This window comes from Cydia fagiglandana, chromosome 21 (genome assembly GCF_963556715.1).
Source record: "Cydia fagiglandana chromosome 21, ilCydFagi1.1, whole genome shotgun sequence".
Taxonomy (NCBI): domain Eukaryota; kingdom Metazoa; phylum Arthropoda; class Insecta; order Lepidoptera; family Tortricidae; genus Cydia; species Cydia fagiglandana.
In genome coordinates, this window is record NC_085952.1 from 14,705,151 (window position 1) to 14,731,736 (window position 26,586).

The window sequence follows — 26,586 nt, forward strand, 5'->3', positions numbered from 1 at the left end:
GAAGTAATTATCGCCAGCTACTTACGGACTGGGGCCGATTGCATAACAACTTGTAACTAATAATATTAGCGGAAGTCTCTTTCCAATTCCTTTGATTAGAAAGAGTTTTTTTTAGAGAGATTTGTGCTTTGTACAATAATGAGTTTATATATACATACATACTTTCGGTAATATTAGCTACAATTTGTTATGGAATCGGCCCCTGGTTGAAGGCATGCTTACCTACCAAATCTACCTTCCACTAGGAAATAACCACACAAGAAAATACTAAAAGTAAGTAATTAGTACACTGGTACTAATAATACATACAGTACGAAATAATTACTGTAAATGATAGTTTAAAGTTAGAACATCACCATTTGCCCAAATAACCATTATTATAATACACCGTCATTTCAAAACCCATTAGGAGAAAAATATCCATCTATATAATTGTCAATATTCCAAATTACACACCTGTTGAATCTAAGTAAAATTGCCGAAGCTTATAAAAAAGATTATATTAAAATCCTCGCCATACTGTGCACAACGCTTCTAACTTTAAGCATAACTTGCCAACTTTTTATTACGTTAGCTTCCGAACTTGAGTTTTTCTCTTACTGGGGAGAAATAAGAAAGTATATTCGAAACAGGGTTTCTAGATAGATATTTAAGAATATCTAGTAAAAAGCTTGATATTTATTTTACGTCACTTTTGTACAAATGTAATATTGTTTATTTATTTATTTAAATCTTCCTAAAACTAATATAAATTCCACATTATTTTATTACCAAATGAAATGTAAATAGGTACAGAGATTTACAAACTTATAACTAGTTAAATATAAAAATTAAGGGTATTATATGCTATTAGGCCATGGGTGATGGCTATTCCCACCTGTTCCAATTTTGTAATGTACTTCCCGTACAAAACCTAGTCCAGTTAGCAATGCTTAAAGAAAATTGCAAGGATATATCCGATTTAAAAGAATACAATCGTAACCGTAGGTTAAGAGGTTTACCTAACTCACATCGATTTATATCACCACCAACAAAAAATGTCTACGGCATGAGAACCAACTATTATAAATAAATAGTGTTTTGTTTTAAGTTTATAAAATACATATGTATGTTAGTCTGTAAGGTATTTGTAATATGGGCCTTGTTGCCTGAATTAAATTTCTAAATAAATAAAATTATTTGCTTCCAAAAATATTAAACACCCTTCCGAAACATTTACAAGATTTATACCTAACCAACCTGAATCAACTAAAGATGTAAAAAAATACCTGTTATTAAGTATCTAGTAATTATGAATATATTTTATAAAACGTAACTTTAATGTAACATGTGTACAATTTTATAACATAACCTATGTAGTGCATTAGTCCGAACTCAAGCTGTAAACAAGCCATTTTTGGCTTACCAGTTAAGAAACATGAAACTCTGCGATTCATTTAATTGTTTAGAACTTTAATAAATGAAAAAAAAGGTACCCGGCTAAGAGTGACATTCCATTTCCAACTGCAGCTGCAATAATGTTCATTTTACTATGGAAACGCGTCGCTGTCATTGTCAATTTCCATAGTAAAATGAACAGTATTGCAGCTGCAGTTGGAAATGGAATGTTACTTTAAATGTACCTGCTGCTGGCGTTTCCTCTAATTGTCTACTAATGTAATTGTACAAATTAATGCACACGCCGCGGTGGCCTCAAGCAAGAACAGTCGCATAATTATTATATATTGCCTGTAAAGGCCTCCCTCTTATTCCTTCACGTACCCTATCCTCAGAAGTATCCCACCAGTCTCTGTCTAATGCGTCAAGCTCGTCCCGCCATCTCTGACGAGGTCTACCATGCCGCCTTACAATTTACGTCGCATAATGTTTGTGAAATATCCCACTATCCCATCCCATAAAAAATGGCGAATATGCGTGGTAGATCAATATTTCTGTAGTGTGTAGAAAACCCCTATATCTGGTAACACAGAGAGGGGATCGAATCAGACCCGCTGGAGACTTTGTACATGCAAATTGGACGTGGACCTTGGATGCGTCTCGGGACAGGCTTGTTCGTACAAGAACATCTGCATATTTAGGGCAATGCGATACTGATTCCTTTGTACAAAATCTGTGCCGATTTCTATTTTTACCATTATTAATATTTGAGATAATGTTTTATACATAGAAGATTTATTATTTATATTTAAACAAGCATTTATCGCTGCACAGTCGGATTTCTTTCCAAGTCATAAAATTTACATATCTAGTCTTATCCATTCGCCATTTTCAAAATTAACCCGCTTACCGCAATCCCAATACACCTTTTATACTGATTCTCCTAAAAAATAATGTCTTTTATTTCACTTCTTCACACTCTATGTTTTTTAGGGTCCCGTACCTCAAAAAGAAAAAACGGAACCCTTATAGGATCACTCGTGCGTCTGTCTGTCTGTCCGACCATTCCCCCCCCCCCCCCTTTAGCTCTGAAACTACTGGGCCTAAAATTTTGAAAAAATACACAAAATAGTGGGAAAAGTCGGACTCGCACTTGACCGTTTTTTTTTATTTTTTTACTTCTCCACAGTAGTCTCATAAGTTACAAGTGTAAGAATTCCTCCCAAACGGTCATTTTTCTTCCAAACTCCCTATTAGATTCAGAAAAAGCCAACGCCAGCTGTTCCTGACAGACGTTTGACGCCAATTAGCTTAGTTTCGGAAATATTCGTTAAATTTAATGGCTTGTTCTGAAACTTTTTGGCGAATCTTACAGAAGTTCGACTCAGAACTCTGTTTTTTTAGGGTTCCGTACCCAAAGGGTAAAACGGGACCCTATCACTAAAGACTCCGCTGTCCGTCACCAGGCTGTATCTCACGAACTGTGATAGCTAGACAGTTGAAATTTTCACAGATGATGTATTTTTGTTGCCACTATAACAACAAATACTAAAAAGTACGGAACCCTCGGTGGGCGAGTCCGACTCGCACGTGTCCGGTTTTTTTTCATAACTCTTTTGCACTCACAGTGTTAAAGGGGGCTAACGCAAAATTGTAGTTTTTATATTGAACTTTTACACGCTTATAAGGGGAGATGCCATGACAAAAACACGGAAACTAGACTAATATTTTCAGTGGCAGAATCCAACAAAAACCTTAATAAATGAAAGATAGGTCTGGTCGATAGAAGTAAATTACGTAAACAACGGTTTGATTGAAACTTTAAGAGTCATAAATATTAATAAATAATAAATAAATAAATTTTAATGTAAAATAGCTAATGATATAGGTAGCCAAGATATCTAACGAGTAAAATTTTAAACGGGAGTATATTTTCAGAGTAATTCCAGTTTTTTCCCTCCTAGGTTTCGCGCAGTGCGCCATATCTTTTGTGCCCTTCTAATGGGGTTGGCCGGTGGAAGTTTTTTAGCAGATGGCGCCATCATAGCTTGCCCCGTCAATCCCTAGAATTATGTCAAATTTTTGTTTTTTTTAATACCCTGGATGCCAGCTCTTTAAGCCAAATCTCATAGAAAAACGGGGCAAGCTATGATGGCGCCATCTATGCAAACCTTTGACAGTTGCCAACCCCATTTCCTGACTCTCTTAAAGTGACATTCTATTTCCAACTGCAGCTGCAATACTGTTCTTTTTACTATGGAAATTGACAATGACAGCGACGCGTTTCCATAGTAAAATGAACAGTATTGCAGCTGCAGTTGGAAATGGAATGTCACTCTTATGGTCCCGAAGACGAGGTACTCCAGTGAACAAAGTAATCAATAATCATGCATTTTGCTTATTTATATTAGCTATTAAGTAGATAAAGGAAATTTCATGAGGTATTTTTTTGAATTTGATGGGTGACCCTAGCAATGCACGCACGAGAACTTTCCAAAGTTGCGAAACTTTCCACATGAGAAATTCTCGGTAACTTCTGAGAATGTTCTCGAGAACGAGAATTTATTTTTTTATCGTAGTTTATACCTTGAATATTCACGATAGTTTAGGTGTAGTCCTTACCCCCAGAAAATTCCGACTTTTGGTCGTCCGCTTCCGGTCAGAAAAATGTATGACGGCCCGGCCAAACGGTCAGACTTAGGTGGGGGGTGCTCGACCAAATGTCATAGAGGGACCCTGGTAGTTTTTGACGCCGCCATTTTTTTTCAATATGGCCGACTTTTTTTTTAAACTCTTTTAATTTTGTCCTAGCGCGCTGAAATTTTGGTCACTAAATCTCGGGGTCCCCTAGATACTTATGAAAAATTTTTTTATGGAAAAATGCTACAATTGCGGGAAAACTGGCCTCTTTTATTTTGTATGGCAACTTTTAAACGGTGCGTGATATGTGGGGGGTGCTCGACCAAATGTCATAGAGGGTCCCGAGACAAAACAATCTGCATTAAAAAAAAACAAAATGGCCGACTTTTTTTTAAAATTTTTTTCAAGTTGGTCCGAGTGCGCTGAGATTTGGCATGGCGGGAGATAGAGGCCTCTAGATTCTAATGAAACAAAAAAAAATTTTGGAAAATATTGTCGAAAGCCGAAATGTTCTCTGATATACAGTGAGAATTTAAGCAACTTATTGGTAAATTTATCACATCAACAAAATAGCTAACTGTAATAGACAATAATATATGCATAATAACATTTAGTTTTAAGTTATGCCTATTTAAACTTTATTTCAAGTATATTCTCTTGTTTATACAATAATTTCCATGTTGCAGGAATGTTCTGAGAACATTCTCGAGAACGTTTCCGCTTTTTGGGAATGTTCTGCAATTTGTACATTGCTAGGTGACCCTGGGTAGTAGCCTGACATTTTTGTGACCTTTTCGGGGTGAAAAAACATTAATATTCGTAATTTAGTATTATTAAATTGAAGTCATTATTTCTGCTACGCTTAATAAACAATTGTTTAAGTATATATCTGTTATTATTCTTTTTTTTAATACCAACTAATTTTAAGATGTTTAAATCAATTAGTTAAAGTATGACATAAATTAAATATTAATTATAAACGACACAAAATCATACATATTCATTTTTGTGTAGTTATCAAACTGGAATATTAATCATAATTATTATTTAAAACAGTTTACGAACATTTTGACCAATTGAATTTAAAGAAACAAATATTAAACAAAAAAAATTATAATAACTATATCTTCTCTAAAAATATAAAGATAGTTATACAGTAAAATACACCACAATAATAAATGTTCCCATCTAATTTTCAATAATATTATATAATTTATTTTCAGTTTGATAAATAATTCACATTAATTATATTACGTAGGTATATATATAGTAGTGTACTTACCTACTTAAGAAAAAACACAATTCAAAAAATTTAAAACAATTCGATTGTTATTACCAAAATTGTTCGTAATTTTACTAGTTATAAATAATAATCTCACAATAAACCTTATACTTATATTATTTCCAATCGTTTTAAATATTACCACGTTAGTAAGTAAAGGAGTCAACACACTTCGGAAGTCTTGGAGTCCATTATATCTGCTTAAACTAAATTTTTGTCTAGCCACTTATTTATAACTAGCCACCCGCCCCGACTTCGCTCGAAGTACACAAAACCTTAACAAAATATATGCATATACCTAAACCTTCCCCAAGAATCACTCTATTGCTAGGTGAAAACCGCGTGAAAATCAGCAGCTTTTGAGTTTATCGGGAACCATAGACTAGGAATCCTCTAGACCGAGTTTAGAGCAATTATTTCGTTCAACCGATGATGCCAAAAATGCGGGGGTGCGCGGGTGCGAGGTGAGCGAAATCCCGTGCCGTGATTGGTCCGTTCAAAGACACGGGCGTCACTCAAAGACACTTTCGACTCGAACATGGAGTAAAATTACCGTATGCGTGGCAGAGGGGGTAGCGCGACTATGCTAAGCCTGGACGATGTTTTGTCTGTGTCGGGAACATGACATACACACAAACAGACAGATGCAGCGGGGGACTTTGTTTTTTTTGGGCTTGGTAGTTTTAAAATGTATCTTAGTAGGTATAATGGTACAATTATTAAGCCTCGTTTTGTATTACTTTTTTGCTCTTTTGATATTTTTTCCAAGCACCAAAAAAATTTCACGGACTATTTTAATTTGCCAAGAAAAGGGTCGAAGACACGTTTCCAAATATATAAAGAGATTTATTTTTGTAAAATCATACAAGGTTGACTTGTATTTTGGCAAGAGTATTGTGGTTCAAATAACAATGAAAATGTGACTTGCCAAACTATATTTTGACTTTTTGACATGTGTCATAATTTATTTTGACGAGGATAGCCGGACAGTTGGAAAAAACCGGCCAAGTGCGAGTCTGACTCGGGCACGAAGGATTCCGTACCATTACGCGAAAAACGGCAAAAAGAATCACGTTTGTTGTATGGGAGCCCCTTTTAAATATTTGTTTTATTCTGTTTTTAGTATTTGTTGTTATAGCGGCAATAGAAATACATCATCTGTGGAAACTGTCTAGCTATCACGGTTCATGAGGTACCTGCCTGGTGACAGACAGACAGATAGGCAGACATATAGACAGACGAACAGAAAGAAGGATAGAGGAGTCTTAGTAATAGGGGCCCGTTTTTACCCTTCGGGTATGGAACCCTAAAAGTAATATTAGTTTAAACAAATGTTTAAACTAATATTACTTTACACCATAAATATGGTGTATGAAAAACAGATAACAACAATTTGTAGTTGCTTGGTAAGTTTCTATTCGTTCTGGTTTGTTCATAAATAATGTATAAAATATTACGTAATACGTATAAATAAAATTCAAATTAGAATATTGTCGGACATCGAAATTAGAGCATGGTGTATCGATAACTATTAAATTAATAAAATCATCAAAATAGCTGCAATTTTTGTTATATATTTTGTTGGTTTTCAAATATACCTACCTTATAACATTATGTACAGTAGAATCCGGTTAGTACGACTTCGCTTATAACAACCAACCGCTTATAGCGACGTAAGTCTAGGCATTTGTTTGGTTTTAGTACAAGCTACTATGAAAGTACAACCGTTTAGAACCACTCCGCTTATAACGACCGACCGCTTTTAACGACGGAAATTGACACAAAATCCGTCCGTCAAGTCCGGTTACAACGACGAGCGACGTAGTTTTTACCAATAAATTGTTAGTAAGAAACTTACTCCGTCCCGCGCATTCAACTCCTCTCCCCCTTTGCCTATACGCATGCAGCAATATGAAATAATAATGCGACTTTTCGTAATTTTGCAAACAAAATAAAATCTAAATCTCATTATTTAATTGAGCTTAAACTTCATATACACAATTATCTTAGTTGGGTGACAATGCAATATTTCTGTACCTTCGAGCTGATCTGATGATGGACTCAGGAGATGGCCATAGTACCTAACTGTGTGACAAAACGCATCCTAATTGAGTTTTGGTTTGTAAGAATTGACTCAATTTGTAAGAATTGACATTAAGTTGCTTGTTGAAACATAAGTACACAGTCAGCGATAAAAGCTTGAGTGAAAATTTAAATGTTTTTTTTTTTACTTTATTGATTGTCGATGTACGATTGTCATCTTGATTAGATTCCCAAGAACTGGGCCCAAGAATTAAGACTTTTATTTTACGGGGTTCGAGTAAATAATTTGCGGATGATGAGTCTTGCCTACAAAAGTACCTTCTTCTAAACACAAAAGTCTCTCCATTGAACCATTGAAGACAAAGGGTTGTAATACTAACGTAAATAAATATTTTAATTGAAATGTCTTTTTTTTCTTTGATTATCGCATATCTATTAATAAATACAAAATGATGCAATTATTTTGTTTAAAAAATATATTCGGCAGTTCGTTTAGTGCGTCGTCCGGTTAGTACGACGTAATATCAGCGGTCCCTTGAGCGTCGTTATAACCGGACTCTACTGTATATGTATAATATAGGTACAATAGGTATGTACTTACATTGTTATGTATTCTATGAGCTCTTAGCTAAGGCATTAAAAAACTTAAAAAAAAAATAGTTAAATTAAAAGTCCACACTAAGACGACACGTTTAAATTACACGACACGAATAAAACTATATTTAGGCTTAAGAAAAAAGATATTGATTAAAAAACAGTTTTTTCTTAAGTTAAAAAATTATACTGTTTTAAATTACGCTCTTATTAGATTTAAAATTATATAAAAATATTTTCTAATGGTCTTAGATAGATATAAATTTACATAAAATATAAAAATACGTAGGTATTGTTTATGCGTCTTTTTAATATAACAATTAAAAACAAATTACCAACCTCAAAATCCAACGACTCTCCAACAGCACAACACAAACCAACCAAAATCACTGAAAACAAACAAAAACAGCACTCAAACACTGGCACAAAATTCCAAATTCAAAAACTAATCGCCGTTCGAATTCCGAATTACGAAAGTTTATTTCGCGCGCGACCGTTGGGCACCGATATAGGTTAGATGCGTTCGGTTCTCTTGAATACACTGGCCGTCTTGGCTTTTCGCGCACGCGCGGTGGCTGAATGCAATTTATAACCGGTGACGTTGGTAAAAAGTGACGTAGTTTTGTTTTGTTTTTGACGTGAAGGGTGAGTATTAGATAAGGGGAATGTTTTTCTGCTTATTTTCCTGTTATGCAAAGATTGATTCGCGTTGATTGACGGATGGTCAGCTAAAGGATTTGGTAACGTATTGGACTGGTAATCCAAGGATGTGGGTTGGAGTCCCACGTTGGTTGATTTTTTCATTGTGTGTATTTACAATCTATAGCTTTTCTTTGGTTTTTTTTATTAGCCTGTTGTAGTGTCCCACTGCTGGGCAAAGGCCTCTCCCCCTGATTTTCACAAATCCCATTGTACCTAGTGCCTTCTCCGGCCAGCCACTGATGAAGGCGTCTAAGTCGTCCCGCCATCTCCGTCTGGTCCTGCCACGTCCGCGCTTCTTTTGCGGCATCCACTTGGTGGCTATACTAGCCCACCTATCCGGATGCATGCGGCAGACGTGACCCGCCCAGTCCCACTTCAGTCTGCCGGTCTTCTTCCCCACGTCAGCTATGCGTGTTTTGGAGCGCAATGTGGTGTTTCGGATGCGATTTGGTTTATAAATCGAAGCTCTGGGTACTCGTACCTAACTCACTAGGTAAGAGTGATCAACCTCAGTTCCAAAATGTCGTTCTAGAGCTATTAAGATGTAATCTTGCTCATTTTTTTTATTTTTTAGTAGGTATCGCTTGCGGAATCTGCGTGATGAATCTGGTTGATAAAAACAATTTTTTTCCATATAGTATAGTATTCTTAGTTAAAAACACTTACGATGACAAAGCTTTTTTTGATAAGTCAAAAATTAAACGACGAAAGATTTGACCCCAAGATAACAGTTCAAATTACAATAATTACTTACTATCTCTAAAATCATTGTGATATTCTTGTAGGTATATGTATATCCACCGTAGCTTATAATAGTTATAGATTAACTAACAGCCGTATTCATAAACAGTTAGAGCATTGATCATCAGTTGCTGATAACCGGATGTCACAAAACGTGATTCATAAACGTTTATTATCGCTGAACAGTTGATCATCTTTTTATTAAATCCTCGGTAAGTAATTAAAACACAGTTATATCATAGTTATGATATTTCTTTAAATTGACTTACAGATTGTTTTCTTCAAGCCATTTTATTAAAGATTCTACATTAAATACATGTATTAAAACGCGAAAGTTTGAAATGTTATAGATTCTATTGCATTATTAATATCGAATTCATGGTTAGCTCTTGTTTCTGATTTATAACTTGAGATTACTATTTATATATGCCATCTGAGAACAAAATGGATCACTGATAGTGATATACCTACTATAATGAAGCGCTGGTGGCCTAGCGGTAAGAGCGTGCGACTTTCAATCCGGAGGTCGCGGTTTCAAACCCCGGCTCATACCAATGACTTGTTTTCGAAGTCATGTACAAAATATCATTTGATATTTACCAGTTGCTTTTCGATGAAGGAAAACTTCGTGAGGAAACCGGACTAATCCCAGTAAGGCCTAGTATTCCCTTTAAGTTGGAAGGTCAGATGGCAGTCACTTTCGTAAAAACTAAGTGCCTTCGACAAATCTTGGGATTAGGTGCCAAGCGGACCCTAGGCTCCCATGAGCCGTGGCAAAATATACAACGCCGCCGTTCTCGAAACCTAAATCTTAAAACTTAAATACGCGATTAAGTCCGGTTGTGCAATTTAATAATGTTTAAAATCGTGAAAGTTTAAATCGGTATCTCCTTTCTTTTGGAATCACGGGCCTGTAAATCCCGGTCTTTTGATAGGCTTGCGTGGGGATATAGATCCAACACGTAGAGGCCCTTTGGACAGCTTTAATGTCATGTAGAACGCCTGCTGGAACCCGTTCACAGGTGCAACGATAGACACACATGAACCGGTCTCAGCAGGCATTGGGACCATTGTAGAAAAAGAGAACAGTATACCGGTCTATGGATTGAAGTTTGGGTGGACTATGAGACTGGGTTATTGCAAAGACGTACGGACACAAATCAGTATCTTATTATTAATCTGTATTCAAATGATGACAGAGTTACATATGTAGCTTGTACTGTAAGTATGTATACTTGTTATTAATAGGTGTTTGTATGCAAATGTGGAGATGTATGAACCAATTAGTACGTATATGGCCTATTGTATATCCTGTCATTAAAGTATAAATAACGATTGATTATTTATTTTATGGCGAACGCGTTTAAATTCTATAAGATTTTTTTTTATGTAATTAATGAATGGATGATTGGGTTGGGCATCTACAGCCATGGGCACTGGAGGCCTTGGTCACTTTTTCATATATGCCATCATCATCCATCATCATCATCATCATCATCAGCCTACTCTCGTCCACTGCTGGACATAGACCTCTCCTATTGCACGCCATTAAGCAGGATTTGCGGCAACTCTGATCCAGCTCTTGCCAGCCGCCTTGCGAAGGTCATCTCTCCATCTAGTCTGAGGGCGTCCTACGCTACGGTTGCCGATGCGCGGTCTCCACTCGAGAACTCGTCTACCCCAACGGTTATCGGTTCTACGGCTAATTCTTATATGCCATCAACTTGAGTTTATAATTCATATAGTAGTGTTTCTACTTAAAATAACACAAATTCATAAAATAATTTGATTTGTCATCTAATGAATCTTAGGAATCTTCATTAGCAAAGCATTCTTGGGATGAATGTCTGAAGAATTTTATTTATTATTAATGAATCTTTTTTTTGCATTTATAATAGATAGATAATCTGATTATTTGTTTGCCACAATACACACAGAATATTCAAATACAAAAATGACATAGAAAAAACAAGCCAGGGAAAAAAAGAAAATACAAAAACAAATAGGTAAGAGTCACACAGATTTTTACAAAATAGAAAAAGAAAGCGACTGTTGTTGTTGTTGAGCGACTCTCGTGGCGACTGGCGAGCATGCACAAAGCCGTGACGAGTGGCGGAAGACAGGGGAGGCCTTTGCCCAGCAGTGGGACACAATATAGGCTATTCAAAAAAAAATGTACATATTAGAGCCGCCATACATATACGGACTGCTCGAGCAGTAACCCAGTGATCAACATACACGGACTGTTTTTGCAGCTTGACCGCATGATGAAATTTCACCGCGCAGCCAACCGCCCGAAGCAGTTGCAACTGCTTGAGCGGTTCGTGTATTGCGAATGACGATTTTGTATTGAAACTGCAGATCACCCAACGGCGACCGCTTGAAGCCGTTGGCACTGATTGCTCAAAGCAGTCCGTGTATGGCGGCCCTAATAAATACTATTTCATTCAAACAGAAATGTTGTGTGTCGCATCAAAACAAAAAGATTATTCGTAGGGATTCCTGAATATCAAAAGCACGTTATCTAAATCGTAAACAAACAGCGGACACGGGTAATTTCGCAACTCCACCATCCATCAATCCGGTAGATAATGTAATGGGGAGTGAAGGCTCTGTTATTTTTCGGACGGCTACATGATAGATCATCCTACATTTAAGAGCGTTGTCGGCGGTGTAACCACTGCCTTATATTACAGATTTTAATAATGGGGATAGCCGGTCAAAGTAGGTATTTTAGAAATAGGGATTTTGGCTGTAGGTAGGTTTTTCGCACTTGTATCGTAAATAACTATTAAATACCTATTTAATAGTATTTAATAGTTATACAAGTGCGAAAAAAGTAAAATCGGCGAATTTTAAAACACAATCAAAGGGAGTGTTTTAAATCGACACGAGTGGGTAAGGTGAATTAGGGTAACTTCGTATGTGAGGTAATTTTGAAAATTGCAAATACTTACTGAACTGGAAGCACTTTATACGTTGCAGAAGCTTAATAAGTGTTGTCAAGTGTGTTTTGTCTGGCGAGCAAGATCTTTAACAAAATTCCTATAGCTCTAAGAATGAAACCATTGCACTTGTTTAAAAATGACTTGAATAATTTATTAATTTCTAAGTGCTATTATTCGTTGCCAGAGTTTCTTGGTGACACTTTAAATTAGCTTGTAAGTAATTAGTGAATATAAGTATTGTATATATGCATGACTTATTGACATAAAAATATGAATAGATTTTAATAAATAATTATAAATTTGTATTACGCGCAATTATGATTAAGTTATTGTATAATTGATTAATTTCTTTAGTTAAGTATATTTCCTTGTAATAATGTAATTTAATTGGTATGTGTATACCTAATTTCGAATTTGTATGCCTGTCGGCGAAACATAGCGTTCTCAAATACTTTTTGTACCTATCCAACATTGTTACCTATGTTTACAAATAAATAATTTGTCTTGTCTTGTCTTGTCTTGTCAAGAGGAAAGTGAATAGCAATCTGGAAAAATTGGTCATTGATGTTGGCAATACCGAAGGCAAGAGAACACGAGGCCGATCGCCAACATGATGGTCTGACCAAATAAAGGAAGCCACCGCCTCTTCCAAGCTACATCAAGTAGTGAGGGCTACTTTGAACCGCAACCGATGGAGACAGATTGTTTATTTGAGGGGTTCCAGTGACCACGATCCTCAGCAATGAGGAACCGATCAGAGAGAGAGAGTTAATAAATTAGTATGAGTACTTCTGGTTTAGTTAAGCGATTTTCTCAAATCTTCTCTAGGCAGAGGTGTAGGGTTGGAGCCGGTGTAGCTTTATTTGACGTTCATAAGCGCTTTGTAATATGCCTACTTTAATAATGAACTATCTTTCTTAAGGGTCAAATGCAGAAGGCGGTGATCTTGGACACGGCGCGGATAGTCCGCCGGTTCCTCTCTCTGCGGCCCTAACCACCGGCAGCTTGGGCCCTGCCCCGCTGCTGGCGGCACCCTAGGTTAGGTTTTTTATAATGTGTTTATACTTATTTTTTGTTGTTTTTTATGTGTTTATGTATTTTACTTTTATATTCATGTTATAAATGACCTAGCCTAAGACGAAAAATAAATAAAAGAACTATCTTTAAATAGGTATCTTTGAAAATTACCACGGATTCAAAGTTATCCCAATGCACCAAGGTTTTCAACCCACTAGATGGCGCTGTTATATTTTGTCAGTTGCTCAAATATTTTTATTCCTCCACTTTTTCTTTTCCCACCAACGAAAATTCACTTTCTTCTAAATTAAGGTAGTAAAAGAAAACCTAAGTCAGACGTACACCTTTTCATGTTCAAATACGTAATAGCAATTTATCATTTGTCAGTTACTATCAAAATGGCCGCCAATCTGACGCAGGTAGCTGTCACGTACCAGTTTTTTTTTTATCTAAACCAGAAAACCTTTAAAGGTCCGTCTCATTGACGCGACTACAGTAGGGTCAAATAAACTTTTTAGAATAAATTCTCCTCCGGGGACGATACTATACCTAAACGACTAGCCAGGAAGGTAACTATACATTTCAGGATTTTCTTATTTGAGTATAAAGTACTGACAAAGAGAATAGATAGTATAGAGGGCTATTGCCAAAGTAAATTTTGTAGTCACGGTACATTTACTGCCATCTATCGACACACGATTAAAACTTAAAATAAAATTGAAAATGTATAAATTAATCAAAATATTTTTACGGATAAATGTTATTAAATTTTTATTGTTCCATACTGACCCATGTTCTTTCACTGATAATTATGTGTTAAAATTGTTAAATATCAAACGGTGTCGTCAACGCCATCTAGCCTAGAATAGGCCAAAGGTGTGTGCGCCATCTATTCGAGAATGACTTTTTCTTGATTTCCGAGGCACGTTTTTTTCTTAGACTTTATTTATCTTATACGGAGTTATATATATCTCTAGTACTGATAAAATGTATCCCGCCCATAAAGGTGCAATGTAAAAATTTCTACAGGAAAGACGTGAACAAGTTGACCATACAATAAAATGTGTATTTTATTTATTTATTTATTAACACAAAGTCCTCTAATGCTTAACTACCGCTGTAATCACTCTTATTTTACTCTTAATATTATCTTATAAGTATATTGTACACATATTAAAGCTATGGACCATTTCATTTCACGAAGTCGGCAATCATGTTTCTTATTCGGTGATAGGTCCTTGCGAAAGTCGGTAGAATCTATGGGCTCCCCTGCATTTCACGACTCTTCTCCGCGAACATCGAAGTTGGCAAATTGCGGGCATTTTTCTCTGTCACTCTACTCTACTACTCACGCCTTCATTGGAGTAAAAGAGAAAGATCTCCGCAATTTTCTAATTTCGGTTTTAGCGGTAGCCCCTCAGTACACTTTAGTGGGAGCGTGATGTATAGAAAGTAAATTACGTAGATGTTACTCTGTCAGTAACTAACGGTACCTACGGATATAGTACTAGTGTCCTTTCTACATTATTCAGTGTCTTAGTTTCCACAGTAATGCAATGTGTTGCCATTAAACAGGTAAATAGCGGTCCGACCACACATTAATCTCGCTAACGACACCGCAGCCTAAGCAATCGAAAAACGCGTCACGTCCCGCGAACCGCCGAATTAGGACGAATCAATCCGACGGGAACGTGGATTAACCTGGAAATCAGCGAAGGAACAAAGTTGTTTTAGCGCTAACATACTCATGTAGAATCCTTAACTACATGGCAATAGGTAGCCACTTGGCGATATAAGAAAAACAAGAATACTTTCGTCAATAATTAATATAATATATTGTGTTGTGTGCGATCGAACATCCACCATCGTACAACTAGCGCCACATGGCCAGTTTAGGAACTAAACATAAAAACTAAAGCGCTGTGTATGACAGCAGTCAAATCTGCCAATATCAAACTATACTCAATACGGCCTAGCGGTAAGAGCGTGCGACTTTCAATCCGGAGATCGTGGGTTCAAACCCCGGCTCGTACCAATGAGTTTTTCGGAAATATATTATGTACGAAATATCATTTGATATTTACCAGTTGTTTTTCGGTGAAGGATAACATCGTGAGGCAACTGGACTAATACCAATAGCTTAGTTTCCCTCTGGGGTGGAAGTTCAGATCTGATGGCAGTCGCTTTCGTAAAAACTAGTACCTACGTCAATTCCTGGGATTAGCAAGCGGACCCCTGGCTCCCATGAGCCGTGGCAAATTGGCAATATGCTGGGATAACCCGAAGAAGAAGGAGAGTAGGTAGGAATTTTATCAGGATTTTTTCTATTATCTTTTTTTGCAATAAAGTCGGAAGTTACTGTATCGCCATTTCTAATCCACAATCATTAATCGTACGTGTGTCTTTTTCACTTCCCAACGAGCGAGGGAGAAAGGACTACCTATGTTTTCCTAAAGTGAGTTATTAATGGTAACCATTTAAATGGAAGTCTTAACAGTATGCGATCTGTTTCAGCTAAAGAGTTGTGCGAACAAAACTTTTCATGTCAAAAGGTGCCTTATTTAGTGGTTATAAGGTACCTTTTCGTTTCAAATACTATGTATGATTTTCTAAATGGGGTAAACAAACGAATTAAATGTTTACTCGATTAACTTTCGCCTTTCGAGTCATGTAGATACTAGTTTCCAACCGCGACTTTGTCCATTAACTTTTTTTAATCTAATTTAAAAGAGGCTAGGAAATTAAGTATATTTAGTTAATTGAGAAGTTCAACAGCCTTTACATTAAATAATATGATTAAAAATCTATTTTAAAAGAGGCTTAAATCCAGGAAATTATTGGCACGCCAACTGCAACGTCAGCGTGCAGTTCCCACACAAGTTGCAGACGGCGTGCAGTTCCATACAAATTACAGTCTGGATACAGTCCATCTGTATCGGCCCTTACACGATAAACTAAATAAAAGCTTGTAATAACTTCAGTACTTCAACCTTACAATTCTAAATACCTACTTATCAAAAATAATAGATAGTATAGAGGGGTCCTGTCATTATGAATTTTTAGTCTCAGTAAATTTACTGCCATCTATCGACACACGACTAAAACTCAAAATGAAAACGTATAAAATTATCAAAAAAAATGTATATAATTATATGGATAAATGATTTTATTATTTTTATATCATTTTGATCCGTGTTCATTCAGTTATATCAATGTGTTAAAATTGTTAAATATGAAACGGTGTCGTTACGCCATCTAGCCGAGCATAGGCTAAAGGTGTGTGCGGCATCTATCCGAGAATGACTTTTTCTTGATTTCCGAGGCACGTTTTTTCCTTAGACTTTATTCATCTTATACGAAGTTACATATGTCTTTGATAACGTCCAAGTAGTAGTTCCTTCAAAGAGTTCCGCTCTAGAGCTGAATGAATTTGATTAGTCGATCGATTAGTTGGCTGATTTAATCGAGATCGTGATTAGTTGACTCGGTTGATTGCGATTGAATCGATGGAACTTATAACTTATAACTACATATCTTAGGCCCACTTCCACCATTCCACTAACCCGAGATTAACCGGTTAAACCTAGAGTTACCATGGTTACCAGTACAATTTGACACTGATTTAACTGTTTAACCGCTTAACCCCGGGTTAGTGGGATGGTGCAAGTGTGCCTTAGGGAGATTAGTTTCGAAGGGTGTTTATAAGACTCAAATACTTCCTTGAACGAAATGAATTAATGGCATTGACATAGATATCTAGGGACTGGCTTTACGGGCAATAATAATGAGGCATGACAGGGGCCCGTACTGCGGTGTGAAACCGCTACAACGCGATTGGTTGACGAGTCCGCATCACGCGCGCTATTGGTCGCAACTAGTTGCGTTAGATTGCACGATTGGCTGGAATTCGTGAGTAACACCGCTGAACTAGTACCATTTTTAGTGCCCCATTAGCCCGTCCTTAGATATTATACGTCAATGATTAATGGCCTGCTAATAATGGCTTACAAGGGAGCTGGCGCAAAGTTGTAGTTTCTTACCAACAAAGATGTTTTTTTTTAATCAAAATTTTCTTTGTTCTTTGCACGGACATTTCCTTCTATAATTGTTCATTTCTAATTCTCTATAACAACAAGCCTGAGCTAAAAGGAAACAGAACGAACCAAATCGGCAGGAATACTAATAGATTTAAATGGAGTCTTTAGGAAATACAGAATAAGTTCACCAAAGATCGTTTACTATATAGTTTGTTCGCGTAAAGAATGGAGTAAAATCATTACGGTACCAATGTGACGTTTCTTGAAACGAAAACGTCACTTTTGACACTGACACATCTAATCCATTTCGTTTCTAGATCTATTAATTGACGTATCTTAAAGTTCGAATCCGGCGGGTAGCCACGCTCGCAACCAATCAAATCGTTCCTGAGTAGAAAATCAAGTTCCAGTGACCAGTAAACATGAAGGCATACTTTGTAATTAGGAACGATTTGATTGGTTACGAGCAGCGCTTGTCCGGCGGACAATGATGATTTTAATGCGTTCTTATCGCGAATTAACTCAATTAACTATATATTGCACCTTTATATTTATTTTCTTAATTCATTAAATTCTTTGATTATTATTAAATTGAAGATGTGTTGATTAAAGATTTCCATTTATATTGTAATTACGTGGGATGAACAGTCACCCTGGTACTACCGGGCAGATACGACTTTCAAGAAAAGAGCGCACTCCCATCTTAAAGGCCGGCAACCCACTTGCAACCCCTCTGATGTTGCAGGTATCCATAGGCGACGGGATTTGCATGCCATCAGCGGACCCGTCTCTTCGTTTGCCCTATAATCATAAAAAACAAACCCGAACATTTTATAAAAATATTTTGTTTTGTGTTATTTCAGGGAGAGCAGCGTAAAATGGACCCGGCCTAAAACGAGCCGGCGCAGTTTTATTTGTTTTCGTTTAGCTCCTATTTCATAAAAAAGCAGACGGATTTAAAATTGTTATGACAGGTAACTAAACTAAGGTAGGTATTATTATTTTATATACAAATGATTTTTCATTGACATCTTCAGATAATGTACCAATTACTATCATTATATTTTATTCGTGTTTGAATTGCTTTATGGTTTGATGTTCGAATGTGCTCCTCTAAAAAGCGCTGGTGGCCTAGCGGTGAGAGCGTGCGACTTGCAATCTGGAGGTCGCGGGTTCAAACCCCGGCTCGTACCAATGAGTTTTTCGGAACTTATATACGAAATATCATTTGATATTTACCAGTCGCTTTCCGGTGAAGGAAAACATCGTGTGGAAACCGGACTAATCCCAATAAAGCCAAGTTTACCCTCTGGGTTGGAAGGTCAGATGGCAGTCGCTTTCGTAAAAACTATTGCCTACGTCATATCATGGGATTAGTTGTCAAGCGGACCCCAGGCTCTCATGAGCTGTGGCGAAATGCCGGGATAACGCGTGGAAGATGAAGAGTTAGAATGTGCTCCTCTGTAATGTTTGTATGTGTGCACGCAGACTGAATACCTACCTACACTGGACTTTTGTTTTTTCTAGTATATGATATGCATTTATCAATCAAATCAAATCAAAGCAAAGCATTTATTTTCAGGCTCCTAAAGCCCATAGATACATACCTTACAAACTAACATATACACAATAATAAAAAACTTACATACTAAAAAATCATTTTCGTGACGCAGTTTTCTGTTGTAGGATTCGGCAGATTCCCACGGAACCGCCGAAATATCACACCCTTTTGCCAGAAGTCCGTGCTCGCGATGGCTTCCAGAGGGGCTACCGCGAAAACCGAAATTCGCAAATTGCGGGGATCTTTCTCTTTTACTCAAATGAAGGCGTAATTAGAGTGACAGAGAAAAATGCCCGCAATTTGCGAACTTCGATGTTCGGGGTTATAGGCCAGCAGCGGCTGCGGCGCGCGCACCACAAACGAGCATGTATATTCGGAGCGAGTATGCACGTGTAAGTATTCTGTGCAAATAAATTCTTTGAATCTCTGAATCTTTAAGAGTGAAGGATCTGAGTCCACCTCTCTGTGCTGAAACCTCGCCGTAGAGCAATTACAAAGCTACCTCGAAACGAGAAACACAATCCGCGGGGAATCATTTTACTTCGCGAATTTCTTCAGCGGCCAAATGTTGAATTGGTTTCGTATTTCATTTTATTTTTTGTAGCTGCTACGGAGTCTGGGTCAGAAGATGTCATTGTCATTTCCAATAAAGGGAAGAATAAGAATATACCTACACTGCTGGAATTTATTTTCAGTACAAGCTGTAAATATTCATTAGTCGATTTATTTACAGGTACAGCAAATGGTGTAGAGTCAGACCAAGAAAAGTCTGCAACGATTTTGATAGCATACGCAGTGCTTGTTATTTATAAGTCATAATTTCATAGAAGTTAGACGTTTAAATTAACACTTGCGATGTGTGCCATCAAAATTGTTGCATACTTTTCTTGGTCTAACACTAGGTAGTCACATATTTTATGTCTATTATAAAAGATCGTCAATCAAATCAAAAATATCAAACATCATCATTTAAATCAATCGATTTACTCCTTAAGAACTAACATTAACTATACGTTAGTAAGATAATTATGTAATTGCCCGGGTAATTTCAAAATTCCACCACAATAAAAGTAAATTCAGAATTAACTTTGTAATTTCGACATTTGGTATTTCCCGAACTGGTGAAGTACTCTTAACTAACCTAACAAGTGTATTGATAAATAGCACAACTTAAATTTCACTTGCTTTCATTAAATAGACAAATGTATAAATTATACATTCATTTTCGTAGTCAAATTCATCCTTCCATACAAAGCACTGTTGTTCCAACTATTATTAGACTGACCCGTGGTATTTAAATCTGCCCACGTACTTTCCTCCCTCCAACTAAAACGCTTTAACTACATCCAAAAACTCATTTCAATTCACACCTTATGTTTACGAAATAAGGAGTAGAATTGAATGTTTGTACGCCAAGGGTAGATTATTTGGCTCGTTATAATAAATTATTCAATCTAATTATCCATAATTCTTCGTTTCGCATTCATGATTTGATTTTTATTGAATAAATTATTGAGCTACGGTATTTTACAATGTAATTACGATATATTTTAAGGTTTTAAAATTTCTTTTTAATTTAGTACCTATTGATTATCATATCTTATACTTATTTTACAAATATATTGCGCAATTCGGGAAATGAATTAGAGATGCATTAGATATGAAATAGTAAATAAAGATGTGTGACGTTCCACGGAAAAAGGTACTTTATGGCAGCTGGCGCTTACGCTATTATTAACACCGCTCCAATATTCAGTCGGGGCAATGGTACCTTTTGCCATAGAACGTCACATATCTTTACTATATCTTATCTAGTACATCTCTAATTCATTTCCCGAATCGCGCCGATAGTTGTTGATTATGGAAAAGGTTAGGAAAAAACCGTCCAAGAGCAAACTAAACAATGAAATTGACGCAATCACAATCTGTACCACGCGACCAAAACATCGTAAGCGCCGTATCATGCATGGTGCTTACGCGTTTAGGTCGCGAAATTCACGCTCCGCTTTTATGGTTTGATGGCAAAACAAAATCAACTCATGGCGCAAAATACTGGTTCTGTATGTCGGTTCTATACGTTAGTAATAATAGTTCAATGTTAGCTTTAGGTTTGAATCAAACTTCCTTAACTCTTGAAATTGTGTGTAACAACCACTGAATCTCAGCAATCATTCCAATACATCAATTCCAAACTGCGAAAACTAACTTTAAAATGTAACAATGCCTTTTGCGAATTTGCTCTTTAAACAGAAACCCACAAGCCAATTTAAATTTTATCGTAGTTATTTGAAAGTTGAAAATCGCCCTGACCAATATTTGGAAAGGATCGTTCAAATAGTTTCAAATGAAAATTGAGACACGCGGATTCGAAATTCAAAAGCAATTTTCAAAAGCTCTTAAACAGATGATATGTTCTGAGAAACTTGACTATAAAGCTTTATAGATAAAGTTGTCTTTTGTTTGTACATAACTGTAGATATGACTTATAATAAATTGTTAAATGTGGCGTTTGAATTTGAAATTTGCCTTTGGTAATAAAAAAGGCCATTTGTATTTTCACGAATGGTATGATTTTATTAAACTAAAAATACAATGTACGTTATTCTTACACTAGGAAAATCATTTTAAATAAACTAACACAAATTTTTAAAGTTATTTTGTATGTAAAAATTCTTTATAAACTTATTTATGGGACAGTATAACACTGTTTCGAGGTTAAATTAACACTGCAATCACTACTCGCATTGATACGGAGAATTAACCCTTCCACCGCTGTATAGATGTCCCGGCAGATAAGTGGACACGACAAGTACTCGTAGGGTTAATAGAGATATCGAGCGAAGGAGCCTTATTCTCAACTCTACTGTTATGTATGAAATGAACTCAAGTCTACTATGTAATGTTATTACTTTTGCACTATTACAATATATCAATAGTGGTTCTGACACAGTCGTGTTGAATTTTATAACAAAATCTAAATACCCGTTTTAAGATTTATAAAATATTATTATTTTACGAATTCCATATTTTTTGTGTCCAGTACGGCTACCACCAGTTTTGACATTGACAGACACGCTCGCGTCTACGTAAATTACTTTGTATACATCTCGCTTGCACTAATACGCGAGTACGAGCGAGATGCATAGAAATTAAGTTACTTAGACGCGAACGTATATGTCAATGTCAAAACTGGTGGTAGTGGTTCAGTTTATTGTGATAAATTGAGGAGTCTTTTCAAAAGGGCTTATTTCTATATGAACACCATACATACAAATCAGTCCTTTTCGAAAGACACTCCTCGATTGCTCTTTTTCTATGTCCATAACTAGATTTTGTTATATGTATTGTTGTATGTTACGGGTAATGTTAGAAGGTTGATGACATTTAAGTTTACCTGGGTATAACTATAGACCGACCGCTTAACTGAGTCCTCGCCTGCGCGGTACGGGGGCGACGGGGCGGGACGACTAAGGGTGGCGGGGAAGGTGCGGGCGGGCGGCAGGCGTAAGGCGCCCGCAACCTTCCCTGTATTTGGGGTTTACCCGTACACACCTAGGTCTACCCAACACTGGCTGAGTAAAAAAAACTTACCTACATACATGCATACACTTATAACACATTATTTTAAGTAGGTACATACAGCCGCCGAGCAATCACGAATGCTTCCACGAAGTTTGGAGTTCTCAGAAGCCGGTCTAAGCACTTCCAAAGCTGAATTGCTGGCAATTAGAAAAGCGCAAGCAATTTCCGTTCTCGGCTTAGATACTAAACGTCAGCATTCCACTTGGGTTTTTTTAAGTTGTGACATGGCAAAGAGAAGGAAGGTCTAAGAATGTTTCTAAATACTATCAGCAACGGTTCGCCAACGTGGTACGGAGTAAAATATGTCGAGCAATTTTCGACATAAAATATGTGAGTGACCGTTTTAAATATATATCTGAGTCCCTCGGAAGTTTTTTTTTTTTAATTTCTCGAGTATTGAATGAATGAAATGAATGAAAATCTTCATTTCAGGCAACTAGTGGCCCATACATAAATACCTTAAAACTAGCGTACATATTATAAAAATATATTTTAAAACTAAACACTACAAAACACATTATGGGTGCGATGCATTACGCAACCCCGCAGTGTCAGGGAGCCGGCCGCGGAACCGCCGAAACTTGACACCCTTCGGCCAAAATTCCTCCTTGGTGAAGGTCGCTAAATGTTCAGTCGGAACACTCAGCACAAACAAATTAAAAATTAAATGAGCATTTTCACTTCTACTTTAAAGCACTACTTAAGTCGTGTTTCAGTAACGTTTAATCGTTACATTCCTGATAAAATGTATGGGATTTGACATTGACCGTCAGTTTTGTAACGATTGCTAACCGGCCGTTAAAGGTGCACAGTTTAGTGAAAATGCCAATATACATACGCGTTGCCTTTAAAAACCTGTACTAAACTCCTTTATTTGAAGATTTGCTGGCTTTACCTCTTAAGAATGCTATTAGACAATATTTTTATCATGACATGGCCCACAATATGGCATGTCTCTTATGTTTTTTTTACTTGTCATGTCATGAGCTTATATTTAGAAACTCGAATACCGCCAGCTCTCCATATTATCCAATCGATCACGTTTTAAAGACACTGATCGATTGTGGAAAGTTTAAAAAGAACCAATCAGAGTTGGAGTAACTAAGTTAAAACCGTCGTTGAGGTTACGAATGTGTTTGATTACTTTGGTTGTACTTTTTTAGGGTTTCGGAGTCAACTGGTAAGTTTATAGTTTCGCCATTGCTGTCTGTCTGTCCCTCCGAGGCGTTGCTCCGTGATCGTTAATGTTAGAAAGTTGCAATTTGTGATGGATATATAAATGTTAATTGTGCATGCATAATTTAGTAATTTCTCATTTAAGTGAAGTTTTGTTATATCTTCTTGAGAACTAAAGATTCTTAAACCTGAATTAATCCGAAAAGAAATGAAATAAAGTTTAAAAAAAATAGGGTAACTGCCCTACACTTACCTAAAGTGGGGACGAATTGTTTTGTCTTCAACATTTTTTTAAATGAATAAAATTGATTTATTGACCCACAAAAAAACACATAATAATAACAGTTAATAACATTTGACAGGTAATTAAATTTTTTTTAATATTTTTTATCTGAACTCGCAACAAATACCAATCTTATGTGTAAAGTTGTAAACATGCCTTTTATGTAAAGGCCACTCACACTTATCCGTATTAATCTCAGTAGAAAACGGAATAGCCTGAAACGTTCCCTATCAGAAAGCGGGCGATCGTGATAGCAGACGATCAATTGAAATGGGTCTTATCACAACAACGCCCTTGAAAGAGGCAATTAGTGGATATGATATACAGATATACAGGGTGTTTATTTAGTCACCTGCAATCATTTACGGGGCGAATACGAGTATATAGGTCAGACTGAGTAACTTTTACCACAGATTAAATAATAGTACTAGGTACAGAAGACTCACTCTCTAACAAAACGCGTCTGTTACGATAAGCAGAGATATGACCGCTAGGTGGCGACAGCGCCACGCGCGGCTTATGGCAAACCCCAAAATTGGGGCCGAACGGATGTACTTTTAGCTACCTGTAGCAAAGCGACGAAATCGCGGAGTGAGCCACGCCTGCTTTTACTATGGGATGGTCCAACACCGAAATCGCGACAACAAAAAGGCTGTTTGGTTAGATTTTGGCTGTCTATGGCTACATTTTGGCTCTCTGACCTTGACATTTTCAGTGGGAGAGTAAACTTTTTTTCGCAATTTCGGGGTTGGTCCCATAGTAAAAGTTGCTCAGTATGACCAATATATTCAGGCCGTAAATTATTGCAGGTGACTAAATAAACACCATGTACAAGGGATAAAGGAAAAATAAGGAGTAGATATATAAAACAATAAAGTTTATCCATTAACTTTATCTACATTTAGATCCTAAATCTTAGGATCTCCTTTATGAAGAGCTACATAGATTTCAAAAGTAAGCCTGTCAGTTAAATGCAAAAGGTTTAAAACAACTGACAGGCTGATATCGTCCGGCGAACTGGTAATCTGTGGGCCCCTTAACACACCAGGGTGCCTACCCAAGATAACGATTGTACAGCTACAAACACCAAACGAAAATAAAAAATGTATCCGGATGACAGACGTTAAGAAAATCATTATAATTTTATTATTATTTAAATTTCCACTGGCGTTATCTATCCACGAATGGAATCTTGGCTAGGCCCACATTACCGGTGCAAAAAAGAAAAAAGAAAGTGCGCTCGGTCGAGCGGTGGGGGCAAAAAACATGAGTCATGACACTGAAGACTGATAAAGCGCTGACTTGACTGAAAAGTTTACATTAATATGACTTTATATAAAATTTTTACTTCCTTCAATAATCGATTTAAAATATTGTATCATAAAGATTATTCTCAAACTGTATCGTTGACATCGATGTAAAACTCTTGACATATCGCCAAATTGCTTAGAATTGTATACTGTCTTCACTTGTAACAAAAATAACTATTTTATAATATTGAAAACTTTCGCGTTTTGAACTCATATAAACACACATTTATAGACGCGAATTTAATATTAGCCGCGATCACGACCAGTGAAACTTGTGTCGAAACGTCGGAAAGTAAATGATGATGATATCATCTCAGCCATACGACGTCCACTGCTGAACATAGGCCTCCCCCTTGGACCTGCATGATGGGGGGTGAATGCCATAATCGCCACGCTTGGGTTGGCGATCGCAGTCGAGTACACCGAGTTTGAGGGACGCTGTTGCCCATCCACCGGTGGTCTTGCATGTAGTTTAAGGACATACCCGGGTCCATACCCGGGTCCAGGTTCCGGGTCGTCGGAAAATAAAGGTAATCAAATAAATTCGTGATAGACCCGTCTATAAATGTGAGTTGATAACTATTTTGTCAATGTTTTGTAAGATTTACTACAGTGCTAAAATTAGTTAATTACCTACAACATAATTTACATGCACCCGTATAGGTGCCGACTTTCAGTTGGTTGTTAAAATTACGAGTTTAAAGATGTGTGTCGAAATATACCATTATACCCGTATCATTTTTAGGGTTCCGTACCCAAAGGGTAAAACGAAACCCTATTACTAAGACTTCGCTGTCCGTCCGTCCGTCTGTCCGTCCGTCCGTCCGTCCGTCCGTCCGTCCGTCCGTCCGTCCGTCCGTCTGTCCGTCTGTCTGTCACCAGGCTGTATCTCACGAACCGCGATAGCTAGACAGTTGAAATTTTCACAGATGATGTATTTCTGTTGCCGCTATAACAACAAATACTAAAAACAGAATAAAATAAAGATTTAAATGGGGCTCCCATACAACAAACGTGATTTTTGACCAAAGTTAAGCAACGTCGGGCGTCAACGTCAGTACTTGGATGGGTGACCGTTTTCTTTTTGCATTTTTTTCAGTTTTTTTTTTGCTTTATGGTACGGAACCCTTCGTGCGCGAGTCCGACTCGCACTTGCTCGGTTTTTATTGGTAGATAAATACCTTTTACAGTTAACTAGTTTGGGTAAGTAAAATTTCTGCCTGGAGTCAAAAATAACTACACAAATGCCGATATTTATTTAATAATTGGCTAAAGTTTCTTCTCTTGTTATGA

At 36.8% G+C, this 26,586-nt stretch overlaps 1 protein-coding gene across 1 annotated transcript in view; it reads right to left on the reverse strand.

Moving 5' to 3' along the window:
- Positions 1-8,556, reverse strand: part of LOC134675168 (octopamine receptor Oamb) — a 188,569-nt gene extending 180,013 nt beyond the window's left edge. Inside the window, exon 1 of the mRNA XM_063533353.1 lies at positions 8,276-8,556. The gene's annotated coding sequence lies outside the window, so the exon portion shown is untranslated. The remainder of the gene's footprint in view (positions 1-8,275) is intronic.
- Positions 8,557-26,586: the final 18,030 nt, after the last annotated feature.